Source organism: Oreochromis aureus, linkage group 10 (genome assembly GCF_013358895.1).
Source record: "Oreochromis aureus strain Israel breed Guangdong linkage group 10, ZZ_aureus, whole genome shotgun sequence".
In the NCBI taxonomy this organism is placed as follows: Eukaryota; Metazoa; Chordata; class Actinopteri; order Cichliformes; family Cichlidae; genus Oreochromis; species Oreochromis aureus.
In genome coordinates, this window is record NC_052951.1 from 23,568,991 (window position 1) to 23,596,951 (window position 27,961).

At 37.3% G+C, this 27,961-nt stretch overlaps 1 long non-coding RNA gene across 1 annotated transcript; it reads left to right on the top strand.

Annotated features, from left to right (window-relative positions):
* The first annotated feature begins 343 nt into the window (after positions 1 to 343).
* LOC120442379 lies at positions 344 to 27,941 on the top strand. Its single transcript, XR_005614693.1, has 2 exons — positions 344 to 509; positions 26,891 to 27,941. It is a non-coding gene; the product is annotated as an uncharacterized LOC120442379 (long non-coding RNA).
* The last annotated feature ends 20 nt before the right edge of the window (positions 27,942 to 27,961 follow it).

The window sequence follows — 27,961 nt, forward strand, 5'->3', positions numbered from 1 at the left end:
TAATTAATCCTTGCATGTCGTCGATTAAAAAGCCACGGTGTTGGCTACAGTTTTATGCGGTTTTTTTAAAATTAGTGTTGTTTTCTTGTTTTGTTTTTTTTTATTTAAAAAAAGAAGCGTCATCAGTTTCCGGGGAAAGTCCGCCAGCATTTCACTTTCAATTCAGATGCGACGGCACGATTTAAATGTAAACCAGTGTAATTGTTTTACATTTTATTACAAAACTTTAAAATAATTAATATCGATCGGACTGTTTGTATATAAGAAGCTGGATTCAGGAAGCTGTAAGAAGAAAACTGACCACAGCGACGAAGCACGCAAATGGGAGTTACTGGTAAGGCTTGCGTAGGAATTTTGCCTGAAGGGCTGAGCAAAGCAAAAGTGAAACCGAATGGAGAACACAAGCTAAATGTTTCATTCTTTGCTCAAATCCACTCGAGCTTTAATTCATATATGGATGGGTTTTTTCATCTTTTATGCGGAATATATTGATGGAGGCACATGTTAAGGTGAGTTTTTTTTTTTCTTTAAATCTGCATACTCGTATCCTTTCGCCCCAGATGGCGGCAGTTCTGGTTTTTCAGCCTTGATGTAACTGGAATAGCTGTAGCTTACATCACTTCACTGATATGAAATCGGTATTCAATGCAACTTTCTCTGTCAATTCTTGGCGTGCTATTAATGAGGAAATTATAAAGAAACGTGATATGCACAGAAAACAAAACATGAATCGAGGAACACCAAAAAATAGGCATCGTGATGCTTCACAGACAGAATGTGAATTATCTTTTTTCCTGCCCCATCTTTTCCCCTCGGTGATGAATCTTAAAGTGTATTTATTCGTTACTCTTGACTGTTCTCAGTATTTAATTCCACTTTGACATTTTAATGCTCAAAAGCCTAAATGAAAACATTTGTGCCTTTTATGTACATCTTGACTGACACATACATCTGTGCAGTGGCATCTGTTTTCATTATGACTCTTTAGATTCTCGGAAAGACGGAAAATTGCTTTCTAGGCCCTTAAGCAGCTAAACCGCTGAATCAAACTATTCCTTCATTACAATGCTGATCTTAAGGGGTTTTAGCAATACGTTAAGAATATTTCATAGATTTCTTTCAGTTTCCAAAAAAAAAAAAAAGCCTCTGGGTTTGTATTGTAAATCTTCTATAGCTGTGACTGTTTAAATGGCTGCTCACAGGCAGTCCCCTATTTGGATAATACTTCTTCTACAGCTGTACTATATATACTTCACCACTGGTTGTCGCCAAAGTCAACTATTTCTTTTTTTTTAAAAATTGTTTTTGTAATATGTCAAAAATATTCAATGTGTTTAACTTCCGCATTTTAATTTTAGCTTAGTGGTTAGAGTTAGTCAAATTTTTACTGTTTTGCAATAAAAAAAAATACCAAACAGTTACAAATAATTAAGAACAATATATACAATAACAACATAACAATAAAATATACAACTGTGTATTTCATATTATATTAGATATAATATTTTGTGTGGACGAGGTGGTCGACACCTCGTCCACACAAGGTGTCGACATACTTGTGTGGACGAGCTTTCATAGCTTTCATAGCTTTTGCATATAGTGTTTACTAAAGTACACAGTTTTTGGCACCATGTGAAAAACCCAGTTAAATGTAATTTGATACATATACAGAACATCTACAAAATAGGACGCTGCAAAATGTAAAAACAGATTCTAATGATTTGCAAAAAAAAACCTCATTAACCTATATTTTATCCTCAATAGAACAGAATAGAAAACATATCATATGTCTAAAGTTAGACAATGTCCCACGTTTAATACAAAATGTAACATTAAATGCATAACTGATGGTATGCGGATACATGAAATTGGCAGCTTGTATTCCTTGTAAGGCCCCAGCTGTGCTGAAAGCTATATTTTAGCGCTTTTAGAGCAACATATGTTCCCTTCCAGATGAAGTCTTTTTTTATCACAATAGTATGTCTTTGTAGAAAAATCTGGGTACTGACCTGCCTTTCACCAGCTGAAAACATTTGGACCATTATGAAATGAAAAGTATTACAAAGACCCTGGACAGTTACGCAACTGGAATCCCATAACAGACAAGAATTCTTCTCCCAGAAGTCCAGCAGCTGGTCTCTACAGTTCCCAGACACTTACAGACTGCTGTCAAAACAAACTAGGATGCTGCACTGAATTATAACACATTTATAACTGAGTCTTACATTTTGTAACTTGTACATAACAGAGTGAGTTTAATATTTTGGCTGCTCGCTCCACTACAGGGCTATGTAGCTTGGCCAGGAAATGTGGAAAATAGAGATACAATCTTTTGTTTGTTTTTCGGTTTAAAATTCATAGATTGCTAGCTGATGAGCTCTTGCAGTCTAAAAGTGGAAGATAGATTGTTAACACAAACTTGGAGTAATTAGGACTCTATACCACCGGGCAGAACATGTTCCCTCTAAGCCTGAAGGGAAAAAGAAGGAACACACACATGTAAAGGAAGCACTGAAAACATGCGGTTATCCTAACTGGGCGTTCATAAAGTCAGCAAAGAGGCACAGAAAAGAAGATCAGACACCAGCGAGGGAGGATAAGAAAGACAGACGCAACAACGTTGTCATCCCCTATGTAGCCGGTGTATCAGAGAAACTCAGGAGAGTTTTCTCCAAGCATGACATCCCAGTGTACTTCAGACCCAGCAACACACTCAGATACAAACTGGTTCACCCGAAAGACAAAACTCCAAAACACAGAATTAACAACGTGGTGTATGCTGTACAGTGCAGCGAGGAATGCCCAGACCTCTACATTGGCGAGACCAAACAGCCACTTCACAAGCGCATGGCACAACATAGAAGAGCCACCTCCACAGGACAAGACTCAGCAGTCCATCTGCATCTTAAGGATAAAGGACACTCTTTCGAGGATGCCAATGTTCACATATTGGACAGAGAGGACAGATGGTTTGAAAGAGGAGTGAAAGAGGCCATCTATGTCCACTGTGAGCGACCATCTTTGAACAGAGGCGGTGGTTTACGACACCAACTGTCTGCCATCTATAATCCAGTTTTGAGTTCCTCCCCAGACGCCTTAACGCCCACTCACATCCTGGGCCATCTGACCTCAGGAATTCACATGACAAGGTGGGGCCAGGTTTCACAATGGGCTCACCGAAACCCTGGCTGATTGGGTCCCACCCGCTTTCACACCTGGGCGCATGTGATTAGAGGATCACCAGGGGTCCTTTGTCCCTCCTTGGGGGATACTCCCACTGGGTTTAAATCTGGGACTCTCGGCCATTTGACCTTAGAACTGAAGAAGCTTCTCGGATGAGAGGTGAAACGTCTTCAAGCAACTTAAAGAAGTCCAGACGCTTTTCTTTGCAAACTCCTTTGACTACGATGACCTGGATGACTGAGAACCTTCACAGACATAGATTGTTATTCACTGATTTTTTTTTCCTGGATTGTTTAGCCCTGCGACAAACTGGCAACCTGTCCAGAGTGTACCCTGCCTCTCGCGCTGAGACAGTTGATGGATGATTTTTTCTTAGTTAGGTGGTATGCCATTTGAGTGCTTTTCCATTCTGGACTTACACAGGAACTTTCATTACATTGTACTTACTTACTTAGATTAATTCTATCACTTACAAAAGCTTTTGAAGCTTCAAAATAATACTACCGTCTTACTTCCAGGTATAGAAGTATTTTACTGTGAAGTATTTTTACTTGCGTATTTGACACTTTTGACACTTTCTACACTGCTCACCCATTTTTTCCCGCTCATCCAGTTCAAGGTCGGGGTGCCAGCTGTAAACAGGGAAAAACTGGGGTATAGCCTTGACAGGTTGGTTGTGTAACTTGCTAACACAGAGAGAGACAGAGCACCATTAACACCAGCACCCAGTTTAGAATCACCAGTCAACCTAACATGCTTGGGTTGACCAAGGTCAGTGGATTTGAACACAGGACCTTTTTGCTGTGGCATAAAAGTGCAAATAACTGCCGCAATGTACCACTCTACTTTTTACTCCTTTTATTCCATTACATCGATTTTATAACTTAGTACCTTGGAACTTTAATGACTGTGATGCAGACAAATTAAAAAAATTTAAAAACACATAAAGAAAAATTAAATATTTTTAATCATTTCTTGAAAGAAAAGCTACAAGCCAAAAAAAGTGTATATCCCCCCTTTATGAGGTTTGCCACAAAGTAACTGATGACACATAAATGCACAAAACATCGGAATTCAATTATTTTCCTTTAATTATTTTGATAGGTTATGTTTTCTATAAACATAACATTCTATTTATATTTGTATTCCAACACTTATTAACACTAAAGTAATTTAATGAGCATTAGCATAACTTTCAATAACAAAACATGCTGATACATTTATTCTAAATTCTTGGGGTTTTTTTGTACCACTTATCAACCACACAGGCCAAACATGCAATTTAATAAATGAACAGCAGATGTCACCATTGGTCAAGACTTAAAGAACCACAGCATCACTAATAACCAGTAGGTGGCACTAGAGACCTTGTTAAAATGGCTTTGATGACTGTGTTCTCTTTATGGCATGTGAAAAGGAAGTTTTGTGGTTTGAGTGTTAATGATGGGCTGAGTACTTGCCCTCGTTTGCTAATCATCTGACGTTTATATTTTGCATGTCTGCTAACATGTACAAGACAGCAGGGCACAACAATTCGCCACATAAAAGCAGTCTTAGAGCATACAGTTTTCTTTGTTTTATTACAATCAGTCTGCAGAGCAGCGTGATGAGTGTCCTACATTAAAAACAGGAAATGAATTGTCTGAACTGGAGCAGTGATAGATGTGTTACTTTGAACCCAGCCTGCCAGCAGCGACCTTTACATAACCGAGTTACAGGAACTCTTGTAGCAAAAACATAAGATGAAGCAAACTTCTCCATGCTGTCACCAGGCAAAAGCTCTGCTCTGAAAGCCTTTCAAAAGCATTCAAAGTAGGCAAAATATATTTAAAATGTGTATCTGTGTCACGGCATAAGAATGCTTAAGCTTTAGGTATGCTTTTGTCTGGTTTCCATATAATCTGATTTGAAGTGGAATGCTTCCTTCATCACTTATCATCAGAGAATGCATGTAGATAACAGGCAGCCATCGATACCAACAGACAGCTTTTAAGTTATCAAAAGCAAAGCAATTGTGTTTTGTTTTGGGGGGTTTTGCATGTTAAGTTTGTGACACCTAGGAGGGCTGAATAAGTCATTGTGGTAACAATCCAAAAGTTTAGCCATTATTTAACTGTGAAGGTGCAGCATGCTTAACCCAAGTAAATGTCAGTATTGAGTGACTTTTTGAACCCTAGAAGTTTTAAGTTCTCTTTGATGTTTATGCTCACTGCTAAGTGGTATGACACCTTAACTCAGAGACACACCACAAATGAGTGAGTGTGTTGCATGCCATGATTTTAAATCCCAGTAGGGTCACAAATTCAAGGGTTTACGCTGATCATTACTCGTTTAGTAAAATCATGACTGCACGACTTACAAACAGCTGGCAGTGAGTGGGTGGCATTCACCTAGAAGTAGTAAACCACAAACAACATGTTATCTAATCATTTATGATCTTGCTAACTGGCAGTGTGTGTGCAAATAGTCATGAATACTATGACTCTTACAGTAAAAAACACATGTGCATCAACTCTCAGGTCTCAACATTTGGTGATACATCTCCTTCCACTATAAGATAAGGACCGCAAACTCAAATAGGCCAGTAACTCCCTCGGGTAGAATTTGTTTTGCATTGTTTCTTATGTGGGTTTTTTAATTGGTTTTTTCAGTTTGCTGTAATGGAATGATAGAAAAATCATATTCTCCTTCTGTTTTGTGTAATTTTTCTGTGATATCTTATAGACCTTATCTTATAGGCTAGGCTAGGTGTAGTGATGCCAGGTTTGGACACTCAAATGCAGAGAGTCGTTTGCAAGTATAATGTAACCCATATCTGATGAGCAGAGAGTAAACTTGTGTCTGTGAGCTCCTCTCATCCTCACTAAAGATGATAATTCATAAAAGAAGTGGTTTATTAAAAAAAAGAAGAAGAAAGAAAGAAAGAAAGAGAAAAAATAGCATTCATTTCCCCCCAAAAAAGCAACTCTCCTGCAAAAAATGCTTTGAGATGAGTTTTTGTTTTGATGCTGTGGTTGCTGTGGCTTCTTCTTACAAAGCTGAAACTTTAAAGCCTGGTGCAAAAAAGCAAAACAAAAAAAAAACATTCCACTGCGGCTAAACCACGGCTCAAATGAAAGCGTGAAAGGTGAAGCCTGACTTCCCAACTCCAGGCAGATTTATTAGAAATGCCTCGTCTTCCCTCTGAGCAGCACCATCTACTGGCCAAAGGACAAAAATGCAAAGCGTCTGCTTCTCTCAAGTCACGTGATTTAAGAGAAATCGAGCCTCCAGTTTAGAGCAGGTCACATTGAGGCTGACAGTTACACAGACCGTGAAAAGGGCTTGACTCAGCAGGTGCTTTTTTTTTATTGCATTGGGTGTTTGTCCACTTTTATTTCGCTTATCTGACCATTTATATGAATTATGCAGTGCATATTTTCAACTTTTAGCTCTGAAATTATTTGACATCTGCCACAGATGGCAGTTTTGGGTTCAGTATGTCGTGACATCAACAGGCAACAGTGTTATAATGAGGGGATGTATTTTTTAAAACTAGATGCTCTTATTGGGGTTTATTCAATCACATATGTGTAGCTGCATGTGTAGAGTTTCTCTTGCAGCACAACCAGATATAGGGCTAGGGACATCCAGCCCTAGGCTAACATTAACGGCATACAGGTCAAAGAATAACACATATGTCTGCTATGTCCAAGCAAACAAAACTATGAGGTTTGTTTTTTAAACCTCCATGTTTATCTTTAACTCTGTTTGCTATCTTTGTTGTTGCTGTTTTGGCTTCATAGCAACAACTTTGTTCACCTGTGGCCACACCCACACACCAGATGGCACGGCAGCACAAAGACATTTCGAATGATGGGTGATTTCGGGTAAACAGGATATTTATTGTACACACAGAGACAAATAAAGAGTATATTGCTGACACTAAGGCCTCAGCGTTGGCACATCACATCAAAGTATTCTTGACCTCATTCTCATGTTGACACATTTTTTTATTTTTTTATTTTACTACTATTATTTTTATCAGCAGTAGATTTGATATCACGAACAGGGATCTAGAGACATTGGAAACTGGACTGCAAAAATAGGGAAAAAGTTCAGGCAGTCACTGGGGCGGTGGTTAGTGTGTGTAATGGATCCAAAAGTGTGCGGAAGACTTTATGTTCTAGAGGAATAGTGAGGAAGACACTTTGACTTCTTAAGTAACACATTCCTTGGGAGCTGTCATGTCTTGATGCTCAGGAATGCCAAAATTGTCCAAAACAGTTTACACCCTGTTACATCCGCATAGATTGTTTATCAGCTTTACTGTGCCAATCACTATAATGCACATACCTGTTTGTTAAAGCAGTTCGGCAGGCTGGATTATAACATCATTCCCTGGCTCATAAAACAAAAGATTTTTTTTTTTCTCTTATTGCATGCCACCTTAATGGAGAGTTGTTGGCATTACACACACAAAATCTGTGATGATGCAGGTTGGGCTGGTATCATTACTTTAAACAGACAAATTACAGTAAGAAGGTATTGCTCCTCTGGACATCACCAGCTGTCACTGCTCCCAGGCCTTTATTGTTTTAAGTTAACTAACAAAATAAACCACATTTTGCTCTTGTTTTGTTTAGCACAGCAGTGTTTCTGTTTACCTGTGTGACTTCATCAGAAACGATTGCAGGAAAAACATGCATTTTCTTGTAGAAGGAATATATATAACTTTGTTGAGAATACCCGCATGGCATAGTAAGCCTTTAGATGATGGTAGTCTCAGAAAGATAAGTCATTCATGAAAGATGACTTGTTTGAGTTGTGATATAACATTACTATTTTTATTACACTGTTGATTGTGAGGTGCTCTCCTAATAAAAGAAGTCCTCAGGATGTTTTTCACTTATGGTAACCACATGTGACTAGTGATTAATATCCACCTGTTGACTGGGCATAGCAGCATTTATTTTGCAACATAATGTGGTAAAATATGGGTGCTATATCATCCTGCCACTAAATGACATCCACTTCCTTTGTGTGTCTGTGTGAGAGAGCAAGAGACAGAGAAAAGCAACAGAAAGGATTTTGTTCTTTCCAGTAAATGAGCCAACTCTAGTAAACTGCCTTCTCCTTGGTGTCATCTCTTTCACTCATTTAGCTACCCTCCCAACCAAAAAACAACATGCATGCACACACACACACACACACACACACACACACACACACACACACACACACACACAGCTTATAAAGCATCGAACCAATATGTGGCCAGAAAACAGCCAAAACCATGTCAGCAGCCTTGGCTTATCACACTGTCTTACCCTTCCTCACTCCATCCAAATCTCTTTATCACTGTCACCCATGCCTATAATGCTCCCTCCTTTACACCCACATGCACACTTGATTGCTTTTGCACATCGTCAACTTTTTTGGCATACAGGTAACTCCTGTTTACAAAGGTATGACAGTCAAACAGGATGTGATTTTACTTAATATGAATGCTTGCGTGACTTCTCTCTCTGTGTTATGTATAATTAAATTGAATTTTATTTTATTTTATTTCAAGGCACTTTGTAAGTAAAGACCCAGCTGCGTGGAGAAAGACCCAAATAATCCAAAAATCCATTTCGTGCAAGTCCTCGGCAACAGTAAGGGAAACAAACGTTTATCCAAACCTGACTCAGAAAGACAGTCCTTCTACCCTGACTGTTTGGGATTAGATAATAGTGAAGAAAGAAAAGAAAAAAAAAACTAAGAAACAATATGAATTATTAGAAATTAGAAATACTGGCATATAAAAAGCACTCCAATGCAAACTTTTCATCTTTGAAAATCTAACTTGTGAGCATGTGGAGAGTATTAGTACCTTTAATACTTAAATTAACCAGACTAAAATGATTGAAACGCAACTAACTCACCTTTATTATCGTGTTATGTATCATATTATTGGGTTATTATAAGTGCAATTATGTGTAATCTGCCTTTTATTTTACTATTGCAAATTATCCAGCTTGCAGTAGGTTAAATAACTATATAAATAGCTATGACTAGTAAGCATAAGGAGTGTAAATCTGCAAAAAACAAAAAATCAAAAGTTGATCATCAAGAATTAAAAACAGGAATATTTCATATTAACGCATGAACGTGTTTGAATTTTAATGCCAAAATGAAAACAGATGAAGAAAGAGTTTCCTTTTTTACCGCTTTGTTCAAAAGACTGCGGCACTGAGAAACTTTAGTAAATATGTAAACAACCACTGACATGAATGAAGACCGTGATTGAAACTTTTTTATTTCATTTTGAATGCCATCCAATTGAACCTTCATTCAACCTTAGAAATGGCATCAGTTGAAATTTGATACGTCACTGTGACAACAGTTGCTCAGGGTTTTAGATTACTTCAAATCAGAAAACGTTTTAATTAATGGATGTCATTTTTACGTTTCTGAACACACAAGGACGAATCAGCAGACAAATATAGTGTCATGATAACAATAAAACATGCAGAAGTGGAAGTTTGCTGTATTCTGTAAGCATAGGAAGCCAATTAATTATTGTGTTCTTGTTCTTTGGAACCAGTGTAAAAGAGGGCAGCCTTCTCGTGAGTGTTTGTCAGCTTTTTTCAGTGGGAACAAATACACACACGCATTAGAAATCTTTAAAGAACTACAAACCTAAGCATCTAGCCAAGATACTAATTTCAAAAAATTTGAACTTCAAATCCCAGTTTGACAGTATTTGTTCTACACTTGGTGGTTACTCCTTTACTGCAAAATACCACATCAGTGCGATGTGGCATGGAGGCTAGGTTAAGATGTTTTTGAAGTCCAGGTTGTTTTCATACCAGCCTTTAGCTTGTGCGTATTTTTGAGCTGGGTGTTTCCCGCTTACTCTTGACAATACTTCACAGATTCTCTGTGGGTTGTATGTCAGGTGAGTTGGCTAGCCAGTCAAGTGCGGTAATAACATGAACAGCAAACCTTTAGTCATGGTTTTGACCTTGTAGGGAGGTGCTAAGTACTGGTGGATAGGGAAACAGATGGAAGCATAAAGTGCTCTAGAGTCTCCTGGTAGATGGATGCTTTGGCTTGTGGCTTGATAAAACAGTGGACGAACCACCACTATGTTTTATGATATAGCACCCCAAATTATCACAGAGTGGGGAAGCTTCACACTGGACTTGCAATATGCTTCTCCACCCTTTCTCCACACTCTAGGAACTTGATTTTCAAATTATATACAAAACATACTCTCACCTGAAAAGAGGACTTAGAACCACTGACCAACAGTCCAGTTCCTCTTCTGTTTAGGTTAGATGCTTTTGGCATTGTCTCTGGCTCAGGATTTCCTTTTTATTAGAAACGATGGTGGCTCTTCATGCACTGACGTCAACCTTAGTCACTATTTAATCACGCCACACATTGCCATGACTAAATTGATTAAACTGTGTTCAACCAACAGATTGTCACGTTAAATGAACACATTTCTATTTTGCAAATCAACGATGCACCTTAGCTGACTTTTTTCAGCAACGACCCTTCGTGTTTTTGTTACGCAAATGATATTCAGTTGTGCGTGTCATTCAAACCCCAGAATGGTGCCAGACTATCTGTCCCCCAGGAGTACGTTAATGTTACAAAGAACTGGATGGGAGACAATTGTCTTGTCTTTACATGCCTGAAAGAAATGAAGTTCTTATCTGTGCCCCTGACAACTTGGTGTTTAAGTCAGGAGTTTATTTTGCTAAATGCACTGACCATCTTGTACAAACTTGTTTTTTATCATTTGTGAAGCATGGCAAGGTTAAATATATTGCGCCTCAATGTGAAATGGAAGTGATGATGCAGTGGTTTGTTTTATGACTCCTTGGTTATTGTCATTTGTTGTTGGCTGTTATCCGTGCCGAGATCATCCCGAGATCGACTGCAAACAGTCCAGAACGCTACTGAAAGCTGCTCACGAGGTCCCATGTAACACCAGTTCTGTCTTCTTTACACCAGCTCCTGTAAAATTAGGGTCCAGTTTAGCATTTAGTGATTACTTTCAGCGCGCTTCATGGTCAGATTCCTCCCCATATCTACTACATCCATTCGTAAGTGCAGGGACAGCTGATCAGTGCTTGTTGCCGGTAACTCGACTCAGGTAGGGGCTGTGCTTTTGAGGTTGTGGCTCCCAAGTTGTGGAACTCACCTCCATTGGAATTAAGATATGTGGACACTGTTCACAGCTTTAAAAAGAAGACCTACCTGTGCAGGATTGTTTTTTACCTTGTTTTATCCATTGATATGGTTTTAATTGTTATAGCTTATACTGTGTTACACTTGTTTTTTATAAGTGCTATATAAATGGACTTCACTTACTTCTGGGACTTATAATCTTTATGGATGGTGTAGATGATCATCTTCTAGAAAACTGTCTAGTCAGCAGTTTGTGGTTGGATTGTGGTTGCCTCTAATGAACTAGACTGAGAGATAAACAGCATTTATACTGTTTGAACAGTAATTAACTTATACGTACTATTAAATATTCTATTATTTATCGGTACCATATTTGTGACTTTCATGAGTTATATGACATAATCATTCAAATTAAAACAAAAGCCAAAAAAACACCTGAAATCTTTCCCTTTACATATAATACTTACAAAATGCAAGGAAGTTTCCCCTTCTTGATCAAACATTTTTCATGATATTCTAATTTTTCTGAGATGCACCTGTAGTCTTTATGTATGTAATCTTATCTGTGTGTGCATCGTTTGGTTCAACGTCCAGGTAAATGCAAATTTCCTTTAAACACCTGCACTTTTTTTTGATCAGTGCATTGTGTTGAGGCCAAGGATGCACAGAAGACTGATTCAGAGTTAAAAGGGTTTTTTTAGCTGTTTCGCACCTCATAAATGTGTAGAGCGCTCGCATATATCTGTAAACTCTGTCACACCAAGCTTTATCCCATTTAACACTTGGCAAGAGGTGGAGTACACCTTTGCACCTTACATTGCTTACATTACACCTACAACCATCACACAAAATGGCACCAACCGGCTAACAAGTGTAAACCCACAGCCTTCTTCCTGTGACATGACAGAGGCCACCTGCTCACCACCATGGCTGTGCACCACCTAGTCTTTGATTTACCTCAAAAATGTACACTAAGAATATATCTTTTAAAAAAACAGAATTGCAGAAGTTAGAGATTTTTCCGCTTTTGTCCGCTTAGTAGCCGTAGTCGTTTAATAATATCCTTAATTGAAGCAGCAGTTTTTAGCAACTTTTCACTAGCCCTAGCTGATATAAGTGAAGGACACATGCACTCCTTTTTCCACTCTGTCGTGATCACACTTGACCCACTTGATTGGTTAAAGGTTAAACTGGATATTATAAAAATGTAAAGCCTTGTCTGATTTAGATTAAACCCTGGGAGATGATACGGCTCGTATTTTGTTTTACAGGGTGTCGTATCCTGAAAGTTTACTGCAATCATCTTTTGTTTGAAACCACAGGCAGTTCTGGTGTTTCCAGTAAATCAGCCGACCAATATTTCACTCTCTCTAACACACAGTCACTCTTTCACTCCCTCTCCTTATCTCTATCAGACACACACCCACATCCACTCACTCACAGACACCTGCATACCCACAGCGTGCATAAATCAGTCTCAGTTAAAGCAGTCTTTCTTCCTCTGCATATGTGACCAGCTACCAAAGTTCAGTTTTTTGTCATACGTCACCAATTTGCAGCAGTTATCTCGGGGCACTTTGTTATTATTATCTTCATTTTACGGTAAACATCTTAGAATAATAAAGATAGAAATCAAATGACTGCCTGTATCGAGGCATTAAAACATGTTTTAATAGAATGAAACCTGCAGCAGAGCCAAGCTCGGGAAGGTCAACTAGCAGTTAAGGTAAAGGGAATGTAAAGAGAGAAGAAAAGGCAATAAAAAAGACAAAGGAGACAATAAACAAAGTAATAATAAACATTTTATAGGTGAACGTTCATTCATCAGTTCATCTTCATGTACATATTGATGTATTGAACCGCTTTGGAGGTTTTGAATTAGGTTAGGGAGAAACCTACATATTTTGGCATTCATTATCATGATTTGATCCCAAAACGTGCTTCATTATCATAGCAAGTGTACTTTGAGAAACTTTTAAAAAGTTTACTATCTTAATAGTGCATTTTTGCAGTTGGTTAACAAAACTCTATTTTGCATGTTAATAATAGTAATAATTAGAAATATTGTTTATTTTAGGTGCATTTCAAAACATTGGAGGTCACCCCACACATATATACAACATACATGCATACATAGAAGAACAGACAAAGAAACTATCCGTCAAGTCAATGAGACAAGTTTACAATATATAAAATCATTAAAAACTGAGGATTCATGTGACAGGATGAAAACATGTTAACTGAAAATGGTGGAAGAAAAGAAATTGCATTAAAGGAAAAACAGTTAATAACAAAAACCAAATATTTATGTGAGCAAAATGCAGCACCACTTGTCTCTGTAGCTCACAGACAATAAGAATCTGGGGTAGTTGCCACAAACTCAACAGTCTAAAGAGCAACCAGCGTTAGGTACTTTGAGTCTGCCTTGAGCCCAAAGTTACACAGTAGTCTGTACTTCAGCATACAGGCTTGAATTAACCTTTTAAGACATATACATCAGTCACCATCTGTGCTGTTAAAAGGTGCAAAACGCAATATGTTAGAGTTCGCAACTGTTCAAACAGGTCAGGTCAGGCACTTTGGCAATGTTTAAACAGGCATCGCTACCGGGAGAAATCCCACAGTCCAGATGTCTAAGTAGCCCTCTAAACATTTAGTATTAACTTGCAACGTGCCCGCTTTACATCACCAGCAGTTACTTTTTCCTTTGTTGCTTGTTGTTGGCGAATGTTATTCACAATATATGGTCTCTAGTTATGTTAGACAATAGTAGATGAAGCGGCTGTGTTTTTATTTTAGTTATTTTTTTGTATTTCTCTTTAAGCCTACAATTTGGTGGGCAAATTAAATTACTTCAAAATTGTCTTGGAATCAGATAATTAGTAATATGAGCTTTTGATTGATTGATTTTTATTGATTAGCATACAGAATACAAAATAAAGATTACCAAAAAGCAAAAAAATCATGAGACAAGGCTAATCAAAGGGTATTGGCTGAAGCATTTGCTTATTATGCCAACCCTTTTAACAAAAAATCTTTTGCATGCAGCTCCTGTACACAGGGCTCGAAGCAAAGAATAAAAGAAAGCAAAGCAAAAACAAACAAACAAACAAACAAAAAAAAAATTTCCACCTTAGATAATTACATCAAAGCAAAACAATCAAGAGTTTCAGAATTATTATTTTTGCTCTTTTCATTCTTGATTAATATATTTTTCTAATACTCTGTTTTTAAACATGTTTTTAAACAAGGAAAATGAACGACACCTTTTTAAATCATTGTCATAACTATTCCACAGGTTAACTCCTCTAACAGAAACACATCTTTGCTTTATGTTTGTCCTTATCTTGTTTGTTTTAAAGACATCTGTTCCCCTTAAGTCATATTGACTCTCTCTGACTTTAAACAGCTTCTGAATATACTGCGGCAAAGCAAGTTATTTTGTGCTTTATACATTATCTGTGCCATTTTATATTCGACTAAATCATAAAATTTTAGGGTATTCAGATTAATAAACAAAATGTTAGTTGGTTCTATATAGTTTGATTGATTTATAATTCTTATAGCTCTTTTTGTAACTTGAAAATAGGAAGAGTATTTGTTTTATATGCATTACCCCATATCTCCAGACAATAAGTCATATATGGAAGCAACAGAGAACAATAAAGTGTGTATAATGATTTTTTGTTCAGGACATGCTTTGTTTTGTAGAGAATAGCAATGGTTTTTGACATTTTTGTTGTCACATGATTTATATGAGACTTCCAGCTCAGCTTATCATCAATTAGCACTCCAAGAAATTTATTTTGAACACTCTTTCAATTTCAATTCCATTAACCCTGATTTTAGATACATTTTTCATTTGTCTAGTGCCAAAAATAATCAATTTTGTTTTCTTTATATTTAATGATAACTTATTTACATCAAACCAGTTTTTTAATATATTTAACTCCTTTTCCACTGTAGTCAGAAGCTGTTCTAGGTCTTTACCTGAGCAATACAGAGTGGTATCATCAGCAAACAATACACATTTTAACAGTTTGGAAACACTACATATGTCATTTATATATAATATGAATAATTTAGGGCCCAGCACAGAGCCCTGAGGAACACCACAAGTTACCTTCAACTGATTAGATTTTACATTATTGATTTCAACATATTGATATCTGTCATCCAGGTAACTTTTCATCCACTTATATGCTATCCTCTTATGCCATATCTCTCTAGTTTATTCATTAATATAGAATGATCAATTGTATCAAACGCCTTTTTAAGTCTATAAAAACACCAACGGTATATTCCCTTATTATCTATTGCATTAGATATCCCTTCTACAAGTTCCATCACTGCCATCGAAGTGGACCTTTTCACTCTAAAGCCATATTGGTTATCACTTAGGAGATTATGCTTCTCTATATATTTATCAAGTCTATTAACAAATAACTTTTCTAAAATTTTTGAGAACTGTGGGAGTAGTGATATTGGCCTGTAATTGGTAAACTGACATCTCTCTCCGTTTTTATGGATTGGAATAACTTTTGCTATTTTCATTTGTGAGGGAAACACACCAGTTCGAAAGGACAGATTACAAATGTATGCGAAAGGTTGCACTATATATTCTATAATACTCTTAACTAATTTCATGTCAATACCAAAACAGTCAGTGGACTTTTTATTTTTAAATGTCTTCACAATGTTAATTATTTCTCTATGAGTTACAGCACCAATAAACATGGAGGACACATTCTGAGTAATATGTTTATTTAGGTCATTATTATTTCTTGACTCTGGAATTTCTTTTGCTAAATTAAAGCCAACATTTACAAAGAAATCATTAAATTCATTTACAATGTCTTTAGTTTTATCAAGCACAATATCTTTATCTTTTTTAAAATAGTCTGGATAATTCTTATTTTTTGAGCCCTTTTTGATTATGCTATTTAATATCCTCCATGTTTCTTGTGTGTTACTTCTATTTTGAGCTAATTACATTTAGCTCATGTTACTAAATGTAGTTTGACATATATGAGCCTCTATATCCAATGTGTATTTGGAACCTTGCATGTACCAGGTTGGACCCCATTTTGTCTTCAGAGCTGCCTTAAATCTTCATCACATAGATTCAACAGATACTGGTACTGGTTACATGATCACACAGTTGCTGCAAATCTCTCAGCGGCACATGCAAATTTCCTGATCCACCACTCCCAAAGGTGTTTTATTGGATTGAGATCTGACAAGGCTATTTGAATGCAAGGGAACTTGTCATGTTCAAAAAAACAGTTTGAGATAACTATGAGCTTTGTGCCATCACAAAGCAGTGTGAACCACTGATACAAGACAGGACAATCCATGCTTTCGTTGTTTAAGTTCTGACCCTGCCAGCCCAATGTTGCCGAACAAATCCGGACTCATCAGACACATTTTTTTAATGGTTTTGAAATTTTGGCGAGCCTGTATAAATTGTAGCCTCAGATTCTTGCTCTTAACTGACAGGTGATCCACACAGTGAGGTCTTCTGCTGCTGTAACCCATCTGTATCAAGGTTTGGTGTTGCTCTTATGCATAGCTTGGTTGTGATGAGTGGTTAATTGAGTGACTGTTGCCTTCCTTTCAACGTGAAGCAGTCTGGTCGTTATCCTCTTACCTTTGACCTCTGTTGTTCTCTTTTTTGGACCATTCTTTGTCAACTCGAAAGACGGTTGTGTGAGAAAAACCCAGTAGATCCCAATCTTCGGACCAACAACTGTTGCTATGTGATTGGCTGATTAGATGTGTATGTTAATGAACAGCTGAAAAAGTGTACTAAAGTGTAATAACGTAGTCTATATACATAAACGGTTAGGATGAACTCAAGTCCATTGTTAATCAAATGACCCCAAATGGAGATTGTACTCCCATAACTACATACACTCAGTTTTTATTAGCTCTATGTCCCGAAAGTGTCAGGAAATACCTCTTAGCTGTGATTTCTCTAATCCTACACCAGAACATTAAATCATCTAAAAAATCATCTTAATCCAGCGCATGATGAAAACAAAATCTATTCTACCAAGCTATTTTTTAGGAGCGGATGTTGAAACATGGAGCATGGATCACAAAGATAAGCCCCCCAATTGGCCTTCTACTCATTCTGCTTCCTGCTATTGTTTTCAGCTGCTCAGAATGAAAGTAACAACTTCTGCCAAACGAGTGCTGGGATACAGAAGTTATGTCAATATAGTTCCTCCAAATTGTCTTCTAGATTATGTATTGTAAGCAGTTCTGCTGCAGGGAATATTGGCTTTTTGGGTTAATGTAACAAACAATGTTAATGTATTCATAAAAACACCCCAAAGCCTACATAGAGCTGAAATCGAGCACCTTAAAATTATTTTTGATCCTCAGTATATTTTTGTTCTGCATCTGGTTTCACTGGTTTCATACAAAAATTAGGTGGAGCAAATGTTTCCAGAGGATACTCCAAGTATGAGTGGTGATCGTTTTGGAATGTGTGTGACTTATCAGTATCATGTAATGAGACAGCAGAGCCTTCAAGTGTGACTCACTGTGAAACTAATGGCTAACTGCTGAAAACTCGTTTCTTTTGGTGGCTTTAGAGTCTGACTAAGAGTTGGAACCCAAATTGAAAAGACACCGACTGGGAGCGAGAGGTGACGGCCTTTTAAAAATCAGACACGGTCCAGCCTGTAGCTCAAGATGTCTGATCAGCGACGAATATTTCTTTTAATTTGCATCTTTTTTGTTAAATAAACGAAGCCACTTGTGTGAAGAGTGTGTTCACATTTAAAGCATCAACGAAATACATTTTTACATTCGCCCATTTATAAGAGCAGTTTGTTGTTCTCAAGAAACACTTTGTCGTTGTTGAGGAATTGAAGTTTAAAATAGAAAGGACTCCTGCAAGGATAAGTTCAGTTACATATCTTAGCATAAGATAAGTAATTAAACTCATGTAAGGACAAGTTTAATTGCAAATGCCACGTCAATCATTTCAGCTTTCATGACAGTTCTACCATCATCCATTTGTGTTTTCTCTTCGGGCTGGTATGCATGTTACGCATTCGTCCAGCCTTAGAGCTTAATCCTGACTTTAAATCACACAAGCTGACATCGTCAAACCTGAAAATCCACCCGCTCTGGTTCGTTCCATGTTACAGATGTTTGGCTTTTCTCCTTTTGTCTTCAGGCTTCAGGTACTAAAGATTTAATTAATCCAGGAATACCACACCCCTGTTTAATTAAAAGTTCATTTATTATTTCTAATATTTCTAAAATGTGATTAATAAGGGCAAATTTTGTGCACACTGGCAGTAAGGTGGCTCATGATCAACGCTGTTGCATAACAGCAAAAGGGTCACGATTTTAAAACTTTCGTGCTCTTTGCCTGTTATTCCCATAGTGGAAAGCATGCAAGAGAGATTCTTACTCTCAAGAGTTTCACTTCCTGGTTTAAATAAATAAACTTATAACTCATTCTAATCTGGCGCCTTTTTTTATAGTGCAGAACATGCACAGTACAGGGTGGGGTAAAATGCAAGTGAATGATTTCGTTAGTAGGCTAATCACTATGGAGTGTACATGTATGTAGGTATTTGTACTAAATCACTGTCATTTTAAATCAAAGCAATACAGAAGTAGAATTCATCTATCTGCAACATGCAACCTCTATTTTCTGTAAAGACATGCAAAGCATGGTGGTGATTTTACAGCAGTTACAGTAGTCTTTATGAGACCAAACATTACGTTTTCTGGTGAGAATCTACACTGCTGAGAGGCGGATCAAATAACAACTGTGCAGCAACCACAGATGCTAATGTTGGACTTCCTCAACGGCTACAGTAACCTAATTCTTCGAATGAAAATATTGCGGCCTGATTATGTGAATACAAAACTTATTTTATGTAACAACTTGATCCAGATTATGAGAAAAAGCACACGACTTTTCCCTGAGGCAACTCTGCAAATTTTTTGGTGTACGGTGTGGGTTGCGTGACGCAAAGAATGTTCAAAACAGTCGTCCTTTACAGAAACTCCGTATTATCTCTGTGATTCTAATCACTATGTCTTTCATATGAATCACGGCTGATGAGTTGAAAGAAAAGGTAACAGAACTGTGGCAGTTAATTAAGCAAAATATGCATGGAGCTCATCATTACATGTCTGAATAGCTGTAACAGAAGTAGGCAAATTTTCAGAGGCACGATGTAATGAGAATTGAAAAAAACAAAAAAACAAACTAAGACATTCAACCTAGACACTGAGGGAAGGTCTGACTGACGGTTGAATGATGCAGTTTCCTGTTAGAGAGTAACAAACACAGGGCAAAGAGTGACTTAATAGGTGGAGTATAAAAAGCTGCAAACACTGCAGCACTTTACCTCCTGTTGATACAGTCAAGCCCTATTTACTTATGATATGCTCTTTGTTTGTTTTTTTTATTAGGAATTACTTTATTTATCTTTTGATAAATTTGAAAACCAGAATAGAAGAATTATGGAAAAGGTTGTATTGTGCAATCAAAGGAAACCAACACAAGATGGCTTAAACTGCAGTATTAGTAATGCTAATGCTGTTTTTGTGTAGTGAAATTCTACAGAGCCCACAAAAGGCCATAGTTTGGAGGTTTATTCTGGATTATTTCTGCATCCTTTGCAATGAATTTCACATGCCATTTTATCAGTGTAAACAACATATAGCATTACGCTGAGCCAGCAGTGCACCCACACAAATGCTACACGCAGTCAGTGTTACACTGTTTAGCTGCTGGGTCACACCCACAATCAAAACAGTTACAGTCAGAGTTTCAGAGAAAGCTGTTAGGTGCATCTGTATGGTCTGATGTAATCACAGCTCTGACAGTGGCCATGGACAAAGCTGGTGAACATGTTTCCATAATGTTATTTCTCTCTGTAACAGTGTAGACTTTTACCTGTCTAAGCAGCCACAACAGTTTGTTCAGTGGCACATTCAGCAGCACTGGTTGATCTGTTGATAAGAATGAGTTTTAAATTTCTTTTGGTAATTTTTCTGTGAGGTTTAATCCAGAAAATATAATTCAGTTAGTGACATTATGGGGGTTTGTTATCTTTATAATGTATTTACCATCAGCTGTGTAGACCGTCATCACCTAATGGATGTTCATCCAAACTGTTGAATGGAACAAATACGTTTTAGGACATCTTTAAAGAATGGTAGCACAAAAAAATCTCACCTCAACCCATTTATTTTTTTTAAAAATACGAAGTAGAAATGCTCTAAAAGGCGCCAACCTTACAAGCATCAATGATTCACGCTTTGATTCATGGTATCTGGCATGATACTTAACCAAGGAGTCTAGTGCGCCCCCAATAGTTACACCAGGGATGGGGAATGCCAGACCTCAAGGTCCGGTGTCCTGCAGGTTTTAGATATCACTCTGGGTCAACACACCTGATGATTAGTTCATTCCCAGGCCTCTGGAGAACTTCAAGACATGTTGAGGAGGTCATTTAGCCATTTAAATCTGCTGTGTTGGATCAAGGACACATCTAAAACCTGCAGGTTTTATATTTGCTCTGTATCCATAATTTAAAACACGGCTACAATTTATGCAATTTATGTAAGCATTCACCACCTGTAGGGCTTTACAGGCTATAGTGATTAAACATAAAAAATGTTTTAGTCTCTATGGCCGGTGTAAATATTTATTAAAAGTTCTATTCTGCTCCTAAGTTAGGAATATGTTAAGTTTTACACCACAAGCTTTCTGAGCCTCGGTGAGTGAGTGAGTGAGTGAGTGAGTGGTACAGCACAGGCATTAATCTGGAAATATTTTTCAGATTGCCTTCCATCCTGAGCCCCAAAAAAGCATTTTGTCAATCTTTCTATTTATTTGTTTTTATGTGTATTAAGCAGATTTTTGAAAAGAAAGACACAAAGTCACACATTTATTTATCTATATTCATATGAATACGAACACTACAAAACTGGAAAAGCAGAAATCAGTAAGAGAAAAAGAGATAATGATCGAACATTGCCTAACAATGGGTTATAGATGACAAAACAAGTTTCTACACGCTGTCGTAGTATATCCTTCTGAAACAGGGATAATTGTGTCTCTTATTTGTTTTTTTACAAACCCTATTTGCAAGACAGTCTCCTAAAAACTTGCACTGTACACATTTGAACTTTGAGCCGGGACAGATAGAGTTTGTTCATCGACCACTAAAAAATCTTGGAGAATTTGCTGCAATGAAGGAAACCTGGAGATCAATAATTGTTTCATATAATTCAATATCAGTGACTTGTCATGCTTGTGCAATGTGAGTTCCTGTGTTTGCTTTTCCTTGTGTTCATTATTGCCATAACATTAAATATTCTAAAATTAGAATATTTCATGTTCTATTTTCTATTCTATTTTATACTGTACTAATGAAACTAATCCAAAATATCTGGATTTTACTCTTACTATACAGTCATAGTGAAAAGAATGGACACCCTTTTAAATTCAGGAGTCAATCAGGAGACAGTAAAAATTCATCAGGTCCTTACCAAATTTAAATTATTTTAAATACAAACTCGGATTAACAACAAGACATGACATATTACATCATGCCATTGTTTCACAACAGCGAAGCCAACGTGCAGACATAGTGTGTGAAAAACTAAGTACAGCACATGGTTCAGTAGCTTGCAGAAAATAATTTATTTTGAAGTAATTGCTTTCGGTGCAATCTTATCAGTGTTTCACATCATTATGGAAGAATTTTGGCCCACTCTTCTTTACAAGCTCTCTTAACGTCCCGCCACAGCATTGCAGTCCAACCAACGTCTGGATTTTACCTGAAGCAATGCAACATCTTGATTATTTTCTTTCTCAGCTGTCATATTGTAGATTTGATGGTGTGCTTGGCACCATTTTCCTGTTTTATGAGCCAGTTTTCGGCCAGACTTTTGCTGTTTGCATAACATTTGCCTACAGAATCATGGACTGCAACGTGGCCAATTTCTGTGGCTGCAAACCAAACCCAAATGATCACCCCTCGTCAAGCCGTGAGGTGTGCTATGAAGTGTTTTTCTGCTGATAAGCTTCGTATTTTCCAACTATGGCACTGTACATTAGCGCCAAACATCTCCACGTTGGTCTCGTCTGTCCAAAAAACGTTTGTTCAGATGCAGCTTTGCAAACTTAAGCTGTGCTCCCAGGTTCTTTTTAAAGAGAAGACATTTTCGCCTGGCAGCCTTTCCAAACAAGCCATACTTGTTCAGCCTTTATTAAATTTTAACTGTCACAAACTTAAACATTGACGTCTTTCCTTCTTGACATCTTGAAACACACCTAATTACTCCAGACCAGCAAAATGCCACAACTTTAATCAATTAATCAAGCGCATTCGACTAGCAGCACTAGGCTGCGACTTGCCCTCTTTGGTTCTATAGTTCTAGTTTTTCACACACTGCTTCTGCATTTTGGCTTGACAGTATGTTATACCGCATGCTTTTTAGTTCATCTGAGGTTTCATTTAAATCATTTTAGAACCTGCTAAGAATCGGTTTATTTTTATTGATTTCACAACAACTCCTGCTTCGCTGTAATATTAATAACTTTTAATTTTTGAGTCATATTAGTCTTTGTCACAAGACTGAAAATCCTAGGGAAATGCCAAGCCAGCTTGATTTTACCCTGCTGGTTATTGTGGTATGTATGTGTCTAGAAGCACTTAGAGGAAGTAACTTCACAAGCATAGCTGTGTCGTTAAAAAAAAGAAAGAAAGAAAAGAGAAAAAACAACTTTGGTTGAGCTTCACTCTAAAGTGGTTCAGAATGAAGCATCATTAAAATTAGCACAAAACAAGTCTAATGGTTGTGCTTGTTAGGTGGAAAGCACCAGAGATTCACCAAGTGCATTACCAACACACACGGTCCCCTCCCCCCTCGGCCCTCTCTTGTGGTTTTTGCATGTTAGATCTCTTCATGGCCGTGTCATCTATGTAGGGAGGAAGAGTTTTGCATCGTCTGCATCCCTCCCTGAGTGCTACGCCCTTTCCTGGCCATGGGACAGTGTTAACGCCTGTATTTCTTCAGCACGTGATCGAAATTTTAAGCACATTTTAGTGTTTCTTCTTTAAAGTTATCTGTTGTTTCACATCCCAACACAAACCATTTTCTCTTGGCAAACACAGTTCCAATGTGCTCTCCAAAGGTGGACCAAAGAGCTTATTTGATATCTTATTTTGCACCTGATGTGGCTCTTATGGTTGGCAGTGAGTCATCGCCTGAAATTTTAGGGTATTACAGCCAGCCATGGCACCAGTTTGCTTTTTTCAACAGACAGAGTGTGTGGCGTCAATCTGATATATGTTAGATTAATGTTTTATTAACTTTATCTACATTTGTGCAGCTTAAAACAGAAGTGAAACATGATCTGTGTTAATTTTTTGCACATCTTATTCGTCACTTTTTACACAGAGATTTTATATACTTTGTAATAAATCAGCCACGTTTTAGATTAGGCTGCAGTTTCTCCTGAACTCTCATATTTGTCCAATGATTCCACACATTCATCCGAACAGTCACAAGCAATTTTTTCAGCCTTCTTTCAAAACCATATCCATTCTCCTTCAGCTGCCTTTCACTGGTCTGAATCATCATGGTGTTTAGGGAGGGTCTGGGGTCTGCTGGGACAGGTTATCAAAAATGAGCATCATTTGATTGATTTCTACGTAATCTGATCACATATAATACACATTCTACAAAACGTTGTCTGCATGAATAAAAAGCTTATAACTCTGTGCCACAGTTCTCCGTCTTAAAATTGTTAAACTTAAACCAATTAAATTAATGAATTAAAATATCTGCCATCTGGTGCTTCTAGAGTTGTCTTGAATAAAACCATTTTTGCCATCCGTGTGTCAAAATTTAAGGTTAGATCACAAAAATTTCAAGTTAGCTCTTCAATTTTGAGTCATTTTCTCAGATGTCAAAATTTCAAGATAATAAGCTGAAAATTTGGTCTTATGTATTGAAAAAAATGTTTTTCAGTGGCAGAAACAGGCTTCCATACCCTTGACAGTCAGTGGTATCAACATTTTATTGAAACTAAGTGTGCTTCTGTGACATATTTAAGCTTTTGTAAAGGGATAACAAAGCGAAAATGCATTTATTTAAGAACTGCAGACAATAAAGAGAACCGCATGCTTTAGACAAAATCACAATGGTGTCATGTTAACAGGAACTAACCTAAAAATGCACAACCTTCCCAACTGGTGATTCACTACTGTTTTTTTCCTCTTTGTATGCACGATGCACTTTCAATGAATTCTGGTAAAACTATGTTTAGATCGGGGTCATGTTAACAATCCATTAAGATTTGTCTTATATTCACCAAGATCATCAAGGTCAACATGATGTATTGGTCAACAATTGACAGAAAGTTTCACATTTTCCACTTTTATTACGTAAACAAAGTATATAAGAACTAACAGAACAAACAAGATGTCATGTGTTGCGATAGCACCAGGTGGATTATGTCATTGCACTCATATATAACAAGTAAGAGTTGTTAATGGTCTGTCATACTGGCAAGATAAGAACGCCATTTTTTCCATTGCCTTTCTCCCAAATCGTTTTGTAGAGGGATGGATTAAGTCATTTGCTGATGTTTAATTATGTTAATAAAAAGCCAACACTTTCAGAAGGTAGGCTTCATATTTATCCATACTTTCTGGGATATACCCGAGATGTAGATATAGACGCTCGTGCTAACAGAGATACGCAGGGTTTGTGAAATGAAGCAGCAACATCCTTCCAAAAGAAACTATGATTCTTGTTATAACCGTTTAAACAATGCATGTACAATGTTCCTGAATAAGTATATTTTTTTAAACAAAATAAACATGATCAAAACTTTTTTCACAAACAATGCAATGTATGCTTCACACGTACTCTATCTGCATAAATAAAAAAAATAATTATGCTCAAATTATGTCTAGTATATATGAAATGGGTTTCAACCAGGGCAGCACGGTGGCACGGTGGTTAGCACTGTTGCCGCACAGCAAGAAGGTCCTGAGTTCAATTCCACCATCAGGCCGGGGTCTTTCTGTGTGGAGTTTGCATGTTCTCCCTGTGTTTGCGTGGGTTCCCTCCGGGTACTCTGGCTTCCTCCCACCGTCCAAAGACATGCAGTTTGAGGGGATAGGTTAATTGGATAATCCAAATTGTCACTAGGTGTGAATGTGAGCGTGAATGGTTGTCTGTCCCTGTGTGTTGGCCCTGCGACAGACTGGCGACCTGTCCAGGGTGTACCCCGCCTCTCGCCCTATGACAGCTGGGATAGGCTCCAGCGCCCCCCGCGACCCTGGAAAGGATAAGCGGAAGCGAATGGATGGATGGATGGATGGGTTTCAACCAGTCAAATAACAAATCCTGCACTTTACACTTGTTAAAATGTGTTTAAAAAGAACAAAGGGGACAAAATAATATATAGAAAATACAAATAAATCCCCTTAAAAGTAAATACTGCCCAGAGAGTGTGGTGTAGGTTTGCGTTTGTTAGAAGGTAGTGCGTCTTGTTTGTGTGCTTCAAAAACAGCAAACTTAATGTTCAGCATGGGTGTCCTGATAAAACCAGCACCTATTCAGTTCAGTTTACCAAATTGTAAATAAATAAATGAATATTTGGTACATTCAGAGTTTGGAAATAATATTCAACTAATGATAATTAGTCCATTCTAAACAGGTTTCTACACTGTAGTAATATGTAACTTTTTGCCTGTATAATCAGCATTAGATTCACCACTTTCTTACTGAAACCTTTCAGTTCTTGATACATTATAAAGTGATTCCTTAAATTATGTGTCTGCACTGAAACTGGAAATTTTGTGGGTAGGAAACCTGAATAAAAAGGGTACAAATCTTGCACTTACATAACCAGTTACCCTGACGTTTGTTGGTTAAATGCTAACTTATTGCAAAGGCAGTTTAGCTTACCAGCTTGTGTAAATTGGACTGAATGCAACATAGATACTGCTCCTTATTGTACTGGGGAGCTAATAGTGTCAGGAGTCCCAGCAGAAAATCTAGTTTCAAATGCATAACAACGCATTACTTACACCACATTTGCCGCTTGCTAAATGCTTTTTCTTTTTTGCCTTGAAGTGCTATTGCTCCATCTTTGACCTCTAAGTGTTTGTTTTTCCATTACAAGGTTTATGTTGGTACTAAGCAGGTGCCATTATTTCTTTTTTGCAGTTCCTGCTGGTTCCAATCATTTTTTCATCATTTAGAGACTGAACACAACGATAGCAGTTAAATTCACGTGGACATGATTTAACATGAATATTGCCTGCATGACATAACTGGCAACATGGAAAAGATTCTTTGTGTTGTCGGGTTTTTATACATTAAGTTAAATAGAGAAAATATATGCCGTTTATGTTGGAAGTTTGCCTTAAGATAAGCTGGAAATGTATTTAATCATTATTCTTTGTTCTCTCTCTCCCCCTTTTATTTGTTCATTTTCTTTGTTTTGTTTTGGTCTTGGTTTTTTTCAAAGGATAATCTTCAGTGGATCAAAAGTAGCCCTGGCATGGTTCACCTCTACATCAAAGAGCAGACAAAGGAAGGACAGAGTCTGATGGTTGTCTATCTACAAAAGAACTATGTCTTCAGCAAAGAGGGAAACAGACAAAGATATGTCTAGAAAAATATATGTTTATTTCGACATACAGAAAAATGAAGTTTGCAGTCTGTGCTTATAGTTTCACATCTTGTTTTGCGTGTATGTGTGTGCGTGGTTTGTTTCCCAGATGGTATTCCAGTCTCGAGTTTGAAACCACAGAAGCTTGCACACCGTCTGTGTATCTTCATGGTGTAGCTTTTGACTGTTTAAAACACGATGTGTTCAAACTCCTGCTGCTGATGCCGTATTGTCACGGGACTTCATACTCACAAAAAGTCATGAACTACAACATCGTAAACCGAACAAAAGGTGTTATTTATGAGCAGCTGTCATCGGGGGGTGACATAAACCTAACCTCTTTTTGATTAGTTAATGATTATTTGTTTATTATGTTGTCAAGTTGTTGCGTGACACCTCACGTTGCCATGTGCAGCCATTTTTTTAAAAAGACAAAAAAAGCTGTATGCAAAAGAACTCGCTAACATGTAACTCAAAGCTTCTTTGTGTCAGCGAAACCAGTCATGTTCTTCTACTATGTTTTGGACAGCATCACTACATAAAGTTATTTTGTGCTTTTTTTATTATATTACACTGGTCGGAAAATTTCCTATACTTTATCTAGTCATTAATGTCGGTAACTGCACTAACAGCTGCAGGTCATTTCCACAGGTGTTTGATCTCAAAGGACTAAGGAAACATTGTTGTATTTTCGAACTCCCATTGAAGTACACTTTTCTAAGTTTATAAGCACGCTATAAGACTATAGCAGCTGTCACAGGGTGAGAGGTGGGGTACAAAATTGTCAGAAGCTTTTAAGATAACTGTAGGTTTATAATTGATTGCACATTAGAAGCAGGTGAGTGTTAACATAAATGTTCATTTTATACATTTTTTGTAATAAAGTGGAATAAAAACACATACTGGAGTCTTGTGAGATTCAGTTTT